The following is a 17,142-nucleotide window of genomic DNA, read 5'->3' on the forward strand; positions in this document are numbered from 1 at the left end:
AAGTTAACTATCGGTTTTAATTACTGGTGAATAAAACATTTACATGAATTTTATGAAGTCAGTAACAATTGAACAGAAACTCACACTTAATTAGACAGACAGTAAAGCGTTCTTTTTGTTCAGCCAATATTACTATATCTAATTGCTTCTGGATTATAAATAACATCATAATTTTCTTTGAACAACTAAGGTATATCAACAAACATTAATTTAGTATAATGTGTCTATGAAAATCGTTGAATTTCATCATAGTTTACAGCATAAACTAACTTTAGTTAGATGACCATTGAGTTATTTTTCTGTATATTTTATTTGGGGATATTAATCCCGTCTATTCAAATGGTAGAGTTATTTATTAATATCAATACAATAATATATATATATATTTAATTCTGAGAAATGCTATACTCAAATAGTGTTGAACTGTTCTTAAAAATGAAACAAACATTAGTGACATTACATTTCATTTATGTTAATTGAAAACTTTCATAGATTGTCTAGTCAATAACATACATGGTTATGATTCATATCAATAACATTGAATTTCTTAAAATAAGAATACAATTATCAATGGAAAATAACAAATAACAAATCTTAATTAAACAGATCATTCAATTATTTATTCGATAAAATTTCACATATTTTTATACTACTTATAAACAAAAGACTTTAACATGTCAAATTTCATAGAATTAATATATATATAGAAAATCATGAGACATGGTCAAGACGTTAAAAACTATGTTAATTAACTGCACAATTACCTACAGTATTTATGATAAAATCATATAGTTTTCCATTCAAAGATCTTTTAAAGATCACAGAATATATTTTTTTAAAAACTTTTATAGACTGTTAAGTTCTTCCTGAAGAAAAATACACTCATATATATATAAACAAACAGATACATATACACAGACTAACGAGGATAATCAAACTACTACATGGATTTGTGGACAGTACTAAGATTAATATGAATGATAACCTTTGTGTTAATCGAATGGAATGTTTCAGTTAATTTATCTAACTAGATTATTTATTATTGTCATTTCAGTGTAACACACCATTCCATTTGCACTCTGACCACCACCACCACCATCAACATCATCATCACCAATATCACTATCATCTTCAATGGTTAAAATTTATTCAACAAAATCATTCGAATATATCAAATTCTGTTATAGAATATGATTTCAATAATGTCTGAAAAGTTTCTCTTTAGAAAAAAATGTTGATCTATCTTTATGAAAATTTAATTAGATTTTCTTTCTTTCTATCTCTTCTATTTGTAGAAATCTTCCTATTATTCATTTTATGTTAAATCGAATGTCACTCATTATATTCAATTCCTTACTAGTCATAATATAAACAGGTTAATAATTATCATGACTTAATATCTTAATGAATAGCAAGTTAATATTTGATATGAACTATACTGGATTCAGGTCCCAATGTTGAGATCAGTATTCACGTACATCTAGCTAATAAGTTTCAAATAGAATTAAATGTACATACTTGTATCCATTACTAGACTAAGTCTCTATTCTAAATAGTATATTCAACTAGAATAGTTATCATTTGATATTATTTAAATATAATTCAATTAACTAAGTTCTGGTTCATATTTTTTTATTATTTTGTTTGGTTTATCTTTTTAAATTATTCTTTTATTCACTAGAACATTGATAACTTAAGTTAATGTACGGACTGCAATATGCTAGTTTCCTCTTATATTGATGAACTCATCAAGATTTATTACAAAACAATGTGGTAGAAATTTCCCTTCTGGAAGAACTTCACAATGTTTCTAACTATAAACATAAATGTAAGTTTGAGATACCTGTTTCGAAAAAATATACATAATGGTCAATTGTGAAACCATAAGAAATAGTATTCTATGAATTATTCAGTTTTTAAATCAATGACAATGCTATCAGTGCATTCGATCAGATTAAGGATAGTGCTTTATTGGCATAAGTGATTATGTAAGAAGCAATCAATTAAATTAGGAATTATCATGGAAAATCTTGGTTGGCACTTCTATCAAAGTAATCGATAGCTACTCATGGAATATAAAATCCGTATGTATTCAACATAAATCAATTCCAATGTCGTTTCTGAAGAAATGATGCAAACCTCAAATTAATGCGTATTAATACTGTATAGATACATTGACTAGAAATCTTAATATGTGGCAAACTGAGTTCATTCACTATTTCATCATTTCCCGAATATACTTTTTATTTCCTTTATAGTTATAAATACTGAATTGTCTCATTATCAAAGATACTTGGAAAGTAACATTTGATTACACTTTGCAGTTTTATATAAACTGATTGAAAGTACACTTACTCATCTCTCTTGAAATCTGAAACATGATATATATTCACTGATACAAAACTAACTTGAAATTTCGTTATATTTGATTGAAATAAAAATGTTAGCGGCATTGCTATTACTATTATCTACATCCTGACTGATTTGTATAACAAATAGTACTTACACATGATAATTTCATTGTTTTCATATTAGTGTGATTTTCAATCAAAACCGCACATTTTTATGTCAATGAGTACACTGTTATTATCTGATAAGCATAACTAGTCATGTTTATTATATTGCTAACAAGTAGTTAAAATATCGATTTCTAGAACTTCTATTGGATAGTTAACTTACTGATACCCTCTATTCTAAACAGGTTACTATGATGATTAAATACCTCATACTTGAATGCATTCGTACTGAGGTTATGAAGACAAAATTTCTAGTTTTAACAACATGATACTGATGATATTATTGTAATCTGTTATCCAAGAAAATATAAGTATTTTATGCATTCATTAACTTAATTGGTACATTAAATAAAACAAATCTTAGGAGTGGTTCATAAACTGTTCACGTACGGCAGCTGAAATAGTTAGTAGTACAGCTGAAACTAAAAAAACACTTAAACACTTGAACCTCTCTGACTAGTAGACTGAGTATCCAGTTCTTATTTGAACATGAGAGCTAATTTAATTTTATTCACAAGTTGACATTAGCTTAAGAATTATGGGAACCAGATAGACCTAGACAAATGTCTCGGTCTAATTTAGAACTCCTCACTAGTCCACGCCTACTACCATACTTCAGATCAACCCCAGGATTTTTATCCTTAATGGATTATGATTATGGTCAATGAAAAAGTAGCAGTTAATGAATAAACTGATAACCGGAAGGAAGTCAGCATAAAACATTTTGTGGAAAAATCGAATGACTTGAAATTCGCTCTCATCTCTAGCTAATATGAGCAAAAGAAGCCCCGAACACTAGAAGAATTTTTGCATAATATGACCTCACGTGGAGTTTTCGTTACACATAGATGAAAAGCCACGAATTAGAAAGAAACAACTGTCTAATATTCTATGGTTCTTAAAAAATACTCCACCAAATATCAGCTAACTCAGCCTGTAGCCCTGGACTGGGAGAAAGGAACGAAAATGGCGAGAGATTTGCAAATTTATGTTCATTCAACAAAATGGTCAGAGGTGGCAAAATATTCCCCCACAAACAAATACACAAAGTTAAATGGATCTCACCGGATCACATTATAGAGAACTAGACCGATCACATTTACATCACTGAAAATTAAGAAGATCAATGGAAAAAGTGAGAACCGAGGGAGGAGTTGACATAGCTTCGAATCACCACGTAGTTGTGGCCAAGATGAAACTGAAGCTAAAGAAGCACTGGACAACTAGAGAAACAGTAATACAAAAGTTTAATACGGCCTTCTTTCGGGATACCTACGAACTCAAAGAATTCAGGATATCTCTCAGCAACAGATTAAAAGCTTAATAAGCTCTACTCGAAGAAAATGGAACTACTATGGTGAACAATTAGAAAGGGGTCAACGAAGCACTAACCTCAACGTGTCAGGAGGTGCTGGATTGCATGAAGCTTTTCAATGGAAACCTTGGACAGTATTCAACAGAGGAGAAACAAGGAGGTAGTAATTAAAAACAGCCGAACAAGAGCAAAGAAAGTCAAGATATAGATGGAATACACAAAAGCGAACAAGTGAGTGAAGAGGAGTAATAGAGCCGACAAGCAGAAATATGTGGGAGACTTAGCGGCGACTACGGAATAAAACTGCAAGAGAAGGGAACATGAGACAACTAGGCTAATTGTATAAAGGATCTAAAAAAATATTTCAGGGATGAAAATCTGAATAAATTATTTGATCAAGTACCTTTAGCTGGTTAGGTTTGTTCAAGCTGTCAAGATCAACACCACTAATAAATACCAACTGGGTTTTTTTAAACTTTTTAGAGTTATTTACCACTATAAGTTTTTAAAAGTACAGTGATTCAATTACTTCCATGAGCTATTATTTTTAGAAACTTATACTGGTTGGGGTCTACAATAAGTTATTCGTGCTACTTATGTAGACCCTGGTAACCTCACGTTCTCCTAGATTATAGGCACGCCACGTTGATGAATGCCAACTAGCACATAGCCACAGTTCAGTATCTCCTGTTAACTATCTCCAACCCTCTAATGTCAAAACATAATGTACTCGATGTGGATTCACACAGACTAGTGACTACATCATTACACAATCGATAACATTTAATCAACATGAAGGCTTAAGTAAATATAACATTGATCACTGTTCAGTGATCAGTCAATTTACTTATAGTATATCGAATTGATGGTTGATGTAGAAACACATAATTTTCACCCAGTCACCAATCAGTAGTTTGAAAATAACTTTACAAAATCTATCTACAATTCGAACACGAAAGGATGATCTAAAGTCGAACATCACTCAAGTGTTTAATTTAACCTCATCTAAATTATTTTATATTTACGTTTTATAAAACTAAACGTTAATAATATCACATAAACAAAGAAAGATTTGCAAATCATCACAAACCTACAATCAAGAATTATACAAATCAGTGTTATTTTAAATTAGAAAAACTGTGATTCCATTTGAACAACAAACAAATCATCCTTAAATGTTAAAGTGATTTCATTATTGACTCATTAAACAATACCTATGACCTGAATGCTTAAATTAAATTAAATTTTAAATTGATTACTATAAGAAATTGAAACATTTCACTTCTTTTTCATAGTTACCATTTCACTATGATGGTAGTTAGTTAACCTTAATTTTTCTTTATCATATACATGTAAATATGAACAAATCCTTTTTATTTTTAAATTTTCTATGATAAATAAAACTTTTATTTATATTAATGTGATAAATTCAATTTTTATAATATTTATTTAGCTATTGTATCATCATTTCAACTGAATTTTGTTTTAATATTTGAAAATCTCTGGCATGAAATAGTTTGTTATTATAAGCTGTTGTGAAAAATTGTTCAATTTTAAAGGTTAATGATTGAGATCATGAACCGACTGATGTTAGACCACCATTGGATACCTGAAAGCACTGGACAGCCGTTTCGCCCTGTTGTGGGACTCCTCAGCAGTGTTCATCTACAATCCCGCCTGGCGAGATTCCAACAAAGAACTTATCAGTCTCGCGCCCGAGCGCCTAACGACTAGACCATTGAGCCGGCATCCAACGGTGCTAATGTCTAACTTCAACTTATTCACAAAATTGAGCGACACATCCACGACTGGATGCCGGCTCAGTGGTCCAGTAAATTAAGCATTCGCGCGCGAGACAGAAGGCCCTGGATTCGAACCTCACGAGCGTGACCGTGAATGCGCGCTGCTGGGGAGTCCCGCAATAGGACGAAACGGCCGTCCAGTGTTTCCAGGTTTCCGACAGTGGTCTAACATCAATCAGTTCATGATCTCAATCAAAAACTTATTAATCTCCACAACCCCTATACTGATATTTAAGGGTCAACTTTACGAACTAAATTTTGGTTAAACAACTACTGAAAACTAAGAAGTAGTGGATAATTGTTTTGGTCCTTAGTATTAAAAACTCATCACCAAGGTCTATCGATGAATTCCTATCAGTGATTGAACTTAAAACTTTTAAGTTTCATGGTATATGTTTAACCTTCAAGCCAATGTGTTGTGATTACATGATTTAAATGTTAGATAATAAAAAAAATTATGTATTTGTTTTAGTCTATTAGTTTGTAATTTTTATCTATTCTATTTCGTCTGTAATGACTTTGTACTATTACCTTTAAAAATGAACAATTTAGACTTGTATTTATAGGTTTTTAGTAAAGTAACTGCAACAAACATTGAAGTATAAAGTGAACTTATTACATTTAGTTACGTTTATGAAGAGAATTAATTGAATGAAAGATGTGCATTTTTACCATAAGAATCCCCATATTACGTTTGTGATCGATTATCATCATCATTTATTAATTAGATCCATGTTTCACCTTTACTGTATATATATATATATATATCATAATGATACTTTCTCATAATGTCAGTAGTATGTATAAAATTATACTGTATTTATAACTAAATAACTTTGAATCATAAGTGAATGAACTCTTATTGATTGACTCAAAAACTATGTATTAATTCATCATTATTGCTTTGTAAATTGTGTTGATCACGTTAAAAGAGACAAACAAAGAAGACAAATAGAAATATCAATCACACTAGTCTATTTGTGTAACACTAAAACTTACCTGAACTCAAGCTATTTGAATAAATCGATGTCTAGTGTTTTGTTAAGTACTAGCTCTTTGATGAGATTCATTTTAACAATATTCTGTTGACACAATATATAAAAGTATTTATATAACTTAGCTAAATTGATGCCGATTGGTGCAGATTACTTAGTTAGATATCAGCTAGATAATTACCACATATTTTATGGGCAAAAAATGTTAGTTGGTATGGTTAGAAATTGATTACAATAATGCTAATATTATTTCTGCTCTGTATATCCGTAAATATTCAAGTTAGGCTTTTAAAATTATTTTGTACTATCATGTACTATTGTGTTTGACATGAAATGTAAGTACTTAAACTGATAAGCTTGTATCATGTCGTACACATTTTACGTCAGTCTGTCCTCCTAAATAATGGAAATAACTTTTGAGTACTTTATGAATTGTGTCAAACTAATCTAATATTCAATACTTTTGTAAGTTAGATGAATATGAAATCAGTTATCAACTGAGAAGATAATCATGTAATCGACAATTTTGTTATTTACTTCAATATATGATTGAGTTTTTAAAGGATTATGTAACACTAAAACCAAGGGATTCGTTTACTAACAAGACGTGAGACGAATAGCTTTTATTTATGCGAGTATTAATACAATGAATTTAACATTAACAAGTATAATCACTCATAAACTGGTATATTCATACAGTTTTCACTTCGTATACTGTATTAAGTAAAATACTTAATTATATATATATATCAATCATTCATCTGTGTAGTTATTAACATGTTTGAGAAACACTTGGAATATGATCATATTATTAAGTGATACGTGTACTCTTACGATTAATTACAGTAATAAAAATTAGCCGACTTCCATGATCACCAGTATAATAAATTAAATTTATGTATGCAAAAAGTTTACATAAAATTGTCATGTTATATTTTTGTGTATATTTTTTTTCAGGAAAACATTCTACCAGAATAATAGACAGTGGGCATCTTGATCACTGACATAAAATTTCGTACTTAAACTAGTGACAAACATTTTAGTACTTTTAATAATAATAGTAATAACAGTGTTATTATTATTATTACACTTACTCATAAACTGCAAACGACAAGTCATTATACTAAAATTAGAATTAGAACTTTCATAAATCCTCTAAAACATACAATCTTACCTTGTAATACACGAGCTGTAATACAATAAATAAATAAAACAGGAATATGTACATGATAACATGCGAATCCATGCGTCTATACACATAAACATATGTATAAGCTCAAAGGCATGAAGAAAAAGTAGTTCATTTTCAATAAACTGACCTCCCTATTGTTCTGTTTTTTTCTATTTAAAATCAGATAAATACCATCCCATGATGAAGACAGACAATGTGAAACGAAAAATAATGGTGTAGAATTCTTGAACAAAAAATAATTCAACACCAGACACGTACATAATGTAAAAATAATAATAAAATATACTTCATAAATAGAAAGAGAGAAAAGTTGTGAGATTCCGTCACATAATAAATTAAATCTTGTTGTCGTGTTTTCCTCTGTTGTTATTATGATTATAATTCGTTGTTGATACAATTACTTGTATTGTTTTTGATTTGTGTTCTTTTTACTCCATTGATAAGAGAAGAATGGGATAGATGAATGTTAGAAGAAATGGAATATGATAGACTGAGATAGTGGTAGATGAAGACAAAATAAAACAATTTTGTACTTGGTCGAAAATCCTTTCCCGAACATTTGCAAGTAGATCGTTTCATGTATAAATATTTAATATCATATACATTTAAAAGAAACATGTGACACAGTACTAGTACTACTACTGCTACCTTGTGAATAATAGCCCATTAAAAAACATGACACTAAATAAGACATTATTAATATAATTATTATGCGCTAAACGATATTATATAGGTAGATAGATGGATAGAGAGAATAGTACAGTAAATAAATAAATGAATATATGAATGAAGGGATGGATGGATGGTTAGATCAACCGATAAATAAATATGAACAAAGAATATACTTCTTTAGTTAATATTTCATTAAACAAAAAATAAAACAGTGGAAAAAACACCTTCTGTTTAATATTCGAAGGATAGAAAAACTGAACTTAGTTAACTTTATACATACCTTTCATCGTTTCACCTGATTAACTAGACTGTATACAAATATTTTTGATCTCTTCTTATATCATGTAGGCTCCAGGCTAGATTCATTTAGGAATATTGGTCTATTGTGTGTGTGTGTGTTTAATATTCATTCTGTTTGTCCAAATGTATGCATATTCATTATCTTAAGTTCTTTTACTTTAATGTATGATATACATAGATGTCCAAACTGTTTCAATGAGCGAGTGTATCCTATCAGTAAAGTTAGTAGTGAACTGTAGTTTATAATAATATCTGTAGAAAAACATGTGGCGGATCTAATTTATTATAAGATATAATCTTCAATTCAAATGCCTGAATTTCATGCATTCTGGTGAATGCAATTCACTGCAAATACCAATATAATTAATGCATTTAGGGAGAGATTTATAATATCAGTTCTAATAAAATGTCACATCTATTTATGTTAATATGAAATCAAATGAAAAAATAGTTGAAGAGCCCTTTATATTTACCATTTACTTTGATGATAACAGAAATATACTAATCAAAGCAACCGCTAGCCAACATCAAACTCAGGATCTTCAGCACAAACGTCAAGACAGTCCTACTGTAAGGAGATGAAACTTGGAGAAATATTGCAACTATCAACAAAAAGTACAAGTACTTATGAACAATTGTCTACATAAGATACTTTAGATCTGTTGACTGGATACTATCAGCAACAACCCACTGTGGGAGAGAACAAACCAGCTTCCATCTGTAGAAGAAATAAGGAAAGACGATGGAGATGAATAGAATATACATTGGTTAAATCATCAAACCTCGTTACGAGGCAAGCGCTAACTTGGAATCCTTAAACGAACCGGAAAAGAGAAAAACCAAGGAACACATTGAATCAGGAATTGAAAGCATATGTCAGAAAATGAGTAGCAACTGGAAAGGAATGCCCAGGGCAGAATTCGATGGAGAATGCTGATGGGCGACCTATGCTCCTCAATAAGGGATAACAGGCGTAAGTTGTTTCATAAACTTGTTAAACTATTTAAAATGTTGAATAACTAATAGATTTAACATTTTCATTTGTGATATATAGTTAAATTCATCTATAATTATCAGAGTAAGGCACAAATTAGGTTGTCGACTCAAGCTTCCGTTTTTACTTTCATGAAAATTATAATAGTTATTTCAAAAAATTACTTTCTTAACAAATTTATCTTATTTGGAGAGCCAGTGAAAATTCCCTTGTATTCGACATATGTTTTATGTTAGTTCGGAAATTTTCGACAGTGTTTACCTATAGCTGGACATCGAGTCAAGCTCGTGATATTGGAGTCTTGCAATGACTACAAACTTTGGATTTTAATAACACTTGATCTTAATAACATTAGTAACTTACTCGGTTGACTGTTTCAGTAACATATTTTCTTGAAAGTAGTTACTAATATTCATCTGATTATCGTTTGCTATGATGTTTTTTTCGACAGAGATTTAAATTCTTTGGAAATTATTTCCATTTCACACTAACATTAACTGGAGAAGTAATTCACCAGTATGTTAGATATCATCTTCAAACTATAAATCTTCACACCAAAATGACACTGTTGGTAAGTGTTACTAACTATTAGTAAGAATTTGTATAATCCTGTTGTTGATGTTAAAGGATGTACTCATCACTCTTGATTGCTAAATGGACTTCCTGAATGACTACCTCAGTGCTATTTGTTAGTTACAAGTTTCTTTGTATATTTGATCAAATGTAATCTTCAATATTAACAAAGGTATAATACAACCCGTGCGAATATCTCCGTACCTATCGAACTAGTTAGTGGCTATTTGAAAAGGTCTGTAGTTTCCTGGTGTTAATGTTAAGAACTGCAACTCATCAGTCTTTATTGACATATGTTCATCTTGAACGGATCACCTGTATATTGATATTAATTCACATGTTGTCTTGATAACATCAAGTAATAGCTAGAAAAAAACACCCAGGACATGTATTTCGTCTTATCTGGAACTCGTCATCTGGATGTCCCTAAACTTCAGTGTTGACGTTCATACAGTGGAATTCAAATGTAGTCACTTATACTTCAAATACTAATCCTTTATCCACTGAACTTCTCAATCCGAATAACACTTCATTTATGTAACGAGTATAAATTTGATTTGTAAGGATTTCTACCTAAACAGTGAAAAAACTTATAGATTGACATTAATACCGCATATTACCATTATCTTTGATCTTTAGTTACATAGTAATTTCAGGTTAATCATTCGATGATAATATAATAATGAAGCATGAAAATAAATGACCTCATAATGCATGTGTATGTGTGTGAGAACAGTATGCAACTAATCACATATCATTCAATTAATTGAAATTAAATAAGATTGTAATTCTAATAGTTGAGAACATGAGTCAACATAATATCCACAAAACTACTTCTAAGATTGTAATTAATATATTGATTGTTTGGAGGTTCACATTTATATTTAGGGTTAGAATTGATCATTCTCTTTTGACATATATGCATCCTGTGAGGACTTACTGTCAATGTCAATGCAGTTCACACAGGATACATTTTATAGCAACTTATTGTTTTTTTATTATTGTTGATTTCACTCATCAACTCGATAAGTTCATTTGTGATCACTACTATGCATATGATTAGAATAACTAAGTTATGAGGTTTTTATATGGAAATCATACAATCGTACATGAAACTAACTGAATTCGAATATGTACTTCATTGAACCTTAAGATTATTCATTTAAAAGTGATATTCTACAAGCCATGAAATTTAAAAGTTATAGATACTATAATCGGAGTATTATTATTATTATTATTATTATTAGTAGTAGTAGTAGTAGTAGTAGTAGTAGTAGTAGTAGTAGTAGGAGGAGGAGGAGGAGGAGGAGGAGGAGTAGGAGTAGGATTAAAGAGTCTCAAACTCTAAAATATAAAATGACTACCTAGTGCTATTTACTTCCCAAACTTATTCTTCACTTACTATTAGCTTATAATAGAAACATTCCTGAGACTCAAATGATTATCACAAACATTCTATACTAAATATTCCATTATTTATAATTAAATAAATGATTATTATCAATACAAATAATCTGTTATATGATGCACGCAATATTAAAATATTCCTAGTTGAAATTGGATAAATATATGTCAATTTATACAACATATATATGAAATTGTGTTCGTTTTGACAACTTTACTGTACATATATATACATATTAGTTACATAACCGGAAACAGTATCATGATTTATCCTTTGAAATGACCATCTTACTTGTGATATTGGTGTTAAGATAAGAAATATTTCAAAAATCAAAAACAAACTAACAAGTATTCAATAACAACAAACATAACTATAACAAGGCTAAAATATACAATAGCTAACTATCTATTAAACACTGAAGAATATAAACTGGGATTAGACTAGATCATTAATAAAAAAAGAAACTTTAAATGAGAAAAGTAAATAATGAAAATCAGATAAATAAAAATGTATACATCACCTGATCTATTTTTACAATTAGTTAAGTCAACGAATTAATTCAAGCGGATTAATCTTCCAAGCCTCAATTCAGTTCGGTATTTTTATATGCATATTCATTAGCTTGTTTGTGTGTGTATGTGTGCGTGCGTGAGTTGGTAAATATTTTTGCGTGTAGGTGAGCCTATTTCCAAGTACTGAACTGAATCTTTTAATTAATGACATTTGTGCCAACCTCTATTTTGAAAAAGAACTATATCTCATCGAATACCACAGTATTCACTGAATTGCATATTATTTGTGTGGTTTTTATTAGCAGTTGTTGTCGTCGTTGTCATCACCATACTACTAACAGTGGTAGTAATGTGAGTAGTACCATGAGTAGTAGTAATAATAATAATAATTATTATTATTGTCCATGTTCAAATAAATGCCATAGTTCACTATTAACCATTAATCGTACCCAGATGTGAAGAAATTTTTCTTATTACTGGAATTGTTTTCTGTTATTGTTCGATAAAAAAGGGATTTAGCCGATTCATGTTTACTGAAATAATTTTCACATGTTTATTTATTAGATTATTTTCTATGGCTTGTCGGTATCGGAGAGAAAAAAGAATGATTAAACTGTTATTGCTCTTTCATCTATTGTCTGATTTCGCTCCGTTTTTAAATACACGATTAAATTTCTCACTTTCTATCGGATTAAGATACAGAAAATAACATACAAGATTATTTTGAATAGATAAGTAGACATTATATGTCAATGTATGCATCTAATAAGATTACAATCGAATAACCAAATAGTAACGAACAGATGTTTATTTCTAAAAGAATTAAATTCCATTTCAAAGTTTATTTTAAAAGTGGGTTAGTGGTTTACAAACTATTTTTATCATAAACAAATTGAGTGATTAGGAATTTCTCTAAACGAAGATATATTACACAGATGAGTACAAACGATCTCCGATAATGTAGAGAAATGTTACGATCACTGAAAATACTCCTCACTAACTCCTATTATCTATCATGAAACTTGAGTTCTAAGCTTCTCATCAACCACCTCCAACTATCTAATATCAAACAAAGTGTGACTATATATCAAGCCACTTATTTCAGTGGACAAGTCACGGTGTATATTGATAAAATCAAATCAGTACTAAGTAATAGAACAAACAATAAATTGATTACTACTGAGTGATAAATTAATATAAACAACTCAGTACTACTCGAAGCCAGTTGCCCTTCCGAATATTACAGTGGTAAAATATCTGAATTTAACATGGGTTAGAATAGCACGCAAAAATTCACTGACATAAAAATTCCACATACACCTTTCTGTTAAGTACGACTTCACACATAACTTATTTACAAGGTTTCCCTATGATTAATGTCGATCATCTAATATGAAGCCATCACATTATCAAAAGTATGTATATACAACATATAATGATCTACGATTTATCTACCTTGGATTGGTTGAGCTCTATACTGTTGTAAAATACTCCATATAAATGATCATTGAAAACAATGTTACAAAGTTGAAATGAAATAAACATAGTTTATCACGAACTTTTAACATGAAGAAACCGAAAATATTTTAGCATATACTTCATACAAATTCCAAGTTTTCATTTAAATATTTATCCATTAAACTGTTAGCAAACTTATAATGTTGAATTTCATAGAATAGTTCCATTTATATAAAACATTTTCTTCAGAATAAAACAATAGTAAAGTTTCTAACTAACCCCACCTGGAGTCCCTCCGGGGGCTACTGACCATCCCAAGCCCGGATAAAGGAGGAGGGTTGGGCATGGGGTTAGCGTCCCATCCCGTAAAAAACTAACTCGCTAAAAAACGCTAACCAGAAAAAATTATTCAAACCTTTTAAACTCTACCCTGGGAGTCAGAAGGTCTTCATTTAGAAGAACTATGACGCCTCATGATGAAAGCCGAATTCCTTCGGAAGTTACGAGGCCGATGCCCCTTCTGACAACCAGAGCGACCATTTATTTAGGTACATGGAATGTTCGTTCAATGTGGGACACCGGGAGAGCCTTCCAAATTGCTGCAGAAATGAGAAGATACAACCTAAATGTACTTGGGATCAGTGAAACACATTGGACACAAGTTGGACAACAACGACTAACTACAGGAGAGCTCCTGTTATACTCCGGCCATGAAGAAGAAAATGCACCACATACACAAGGAGTTGCATTGATGCTGTCCAAGCAAGCGCAAAATGCGCTTATAAGATGGGAATCTCATGGACCAAGGATCATCAAAGCCTCGTTTAAAACAAAGAAAGAGGGCATTTCAATGAACATCATCCAATGCTATGCGCCTACCAACGACTACAATGAAGACGCTAAAGATCAATTCTACAATAGGCTGCAGTCAATAGTCGAGAAGTGCCCAACAAAGGACCTGACCATTCTGATGGGAGATTTCAACGCCAAGGTTGGAACGGACAACACTGGATATGAAGACATCATGGGACGACACGGACTGGGAGAAAGAAACGAAAATGGTGAGAGATTTGCAAACCTATGTGCCTTCAATAAACTGGTCATAGGCGGCACCACATTCCCACATAAACGCATACACAAAACCACATGGACTTCACCGGATCACACCACGCAAAACCAAATCGACCATATTTGCATCAACAAAACGTTCAGGAGGACTATAGAGGACGTGAGAACCAAGAGAGGTGTTGATATAGCATCAGATCACCACTTTCTGGTCGCCAAGATGAAATTGAGACTCAAGAAGCACTGGACAATGGGGCAGACAATATCACAAATGTTCAATACGGCCTTTCTTCAGGGTACTAACAAACTCAACAAATTCAAGATAGTCCTCAGCAACAAGTTCCAAGCCTTTCATGATCTACTCAATGGAGAAGGAACTACTGTGAAGAGCAACTGGAAGGGGATCAAAGAGGCAATCACATCAACATGTCATGAGGTTCTGAGTCACAAGAGGCACCATCACAAGGAATGGATCACTGTTGGTACACTGGATAAGATTCAAGAAAGGAGGAACAAGATGGCAGCAATCAATACCAGTCTAACAAGAGCAGAAAACGCCAAGGCACAAGCTGAATACACAGAAGTTAACAAACAAGTGAAGAGGAGCATCAGAACCGACAAACGTAAATATGTGGAAGAATTAGCAATGGCGGCGGAAAAGGCTGCAAGATAAGGAAACATGAGACAATTGTATGACACGACAAAGAAACTCTCTGGAAATCGCCCCAAACCAGGACGACCAGTGAAAAGCAAGGAAGGCGAGGTAATCACCAACATTGAAGAGCAACAAAACGGGTGGGTAGAACACTTCAAAGAACTCTTGAATCGACCAGCTCCACTGAACCCACCCAACATCGAAGCAGCACCCACGGACCTCCCAATCAATGTTAGCCCACCAACAATTGAAGAAATCAGCATGGCCATCAGACAAATCAAGAGTGGCAAAGCAGCAGGACCGGACAACATCTCAGCAGAGGCACTAAAAGCAGACGTAGCAGCAACTGCAAGGATACTCCACATTCTCTTCAATAAGATTTGGGATGGGGAACAAGTACCAAAAGACTGGAAAGAAGGACTCCTGATCAAAATACCGAAGAAAGGCGATCTCATCAACTGTGATAACTACAGGGGCATCACTCTTCTCTCAATACCGGGAAAAGTCTTCAACAGGGTATTGTTAAACAGGATGAAGGACTGCGTAGACGCCCAACTTCGTGACCAATAGGCAGGATTCCGTAAGGATAGATCGTGTACAGACCAAATCGCAACTCTACGGATCATTGTGGAACAATCAATTGAATGGAATTCATCACTCTACATCAACTTCATTGACTACGAAAAGGCATTTGATAGCGTGGACAGAACAACACTATGGAAACTTCTTCGACACTACGGCGTGCCTCAGAAGATAGTCAATATCATACAGAACTCATATGATGGATTACACTGCAAAATTGTGCATGGAGGACAGTTGACAAAGTCGTTCGAAGTAAAGACCGGTGTTAGGCAAGGTTGCCTACTCTCACCCTTTCTCTTTCTCCTGGTGATCGACTGGATCATGAAGACGTCAACGTCTGAAGGGAAGCGCGGGATACAATGGACATCTAAGATGCAGCTGGATGATCTAGACTTCGCAGATGATCTGGCCCTTCTATCCCAAATGCAACAACAGATGTAGGAGAAGACGAACAGTGTGGCAGCAGCCTCAGCAGCAATAGGTCTCAATATACACAGAGGGAAAAGCAGGATTCTCCGATACAACACAGAATGCACCAATCCAATCACAATTGACGGGGAAGATTTGGAAGATGTAAAAAGCATTACATATTTGGGCAGCATCATTGATGAACATGGTGGATCTGATGCAGATGTGAAGGCGCAAATCGGCAAAGCAAGAGCAGCATATTTATAACTGAAGAACATCTGGGACTCAAGGCAACTGTCAACCAACACCAAGGTTAGGATTTTCAATACAAATGTCAAGACAGTTCTACTGTATGGGGCAGAAACCTGGAGAAGTACGAAAGTCATCATCCAGAAAATACAGGTGTTTATTAACAGTTGTCTACGCAAAGTACTTCAGACCCGTTGGCCGGACACTATTAGCAACAACGTACTGTGGGAGAGAACAAACCAGATCCCAGCGGAGGAAGAAATCAGGAAGAAGTGCTGGAAGTGGATAGGACACATATTGAGGAAAGCACCCAACTGCGTCACAAGACAAGTCCTCACATGGAATCCTCAAGATCAAAGGAAAAGAGGAAGACCAAAGAACACATTACGCCGGGAAATGGAAATAGACATGAGAAAAATGAACAAGAATTGGATGGAACTAGAAAAGAA

The sequence above is a fragment of the Schistosoma haematobium genome, chromosome 4 (assembly GCF_000699445.3).
Source record: "Schistosoma haematobium chromosome 4, whole genome shotgun sequence".
Lineage (NCBI taxonomy): Eukaryota > Metazoa > Platyhelminthes > Trematoda > Strigeidida > Schistosomatidae > Schistosoma > Schistosoma haematobium.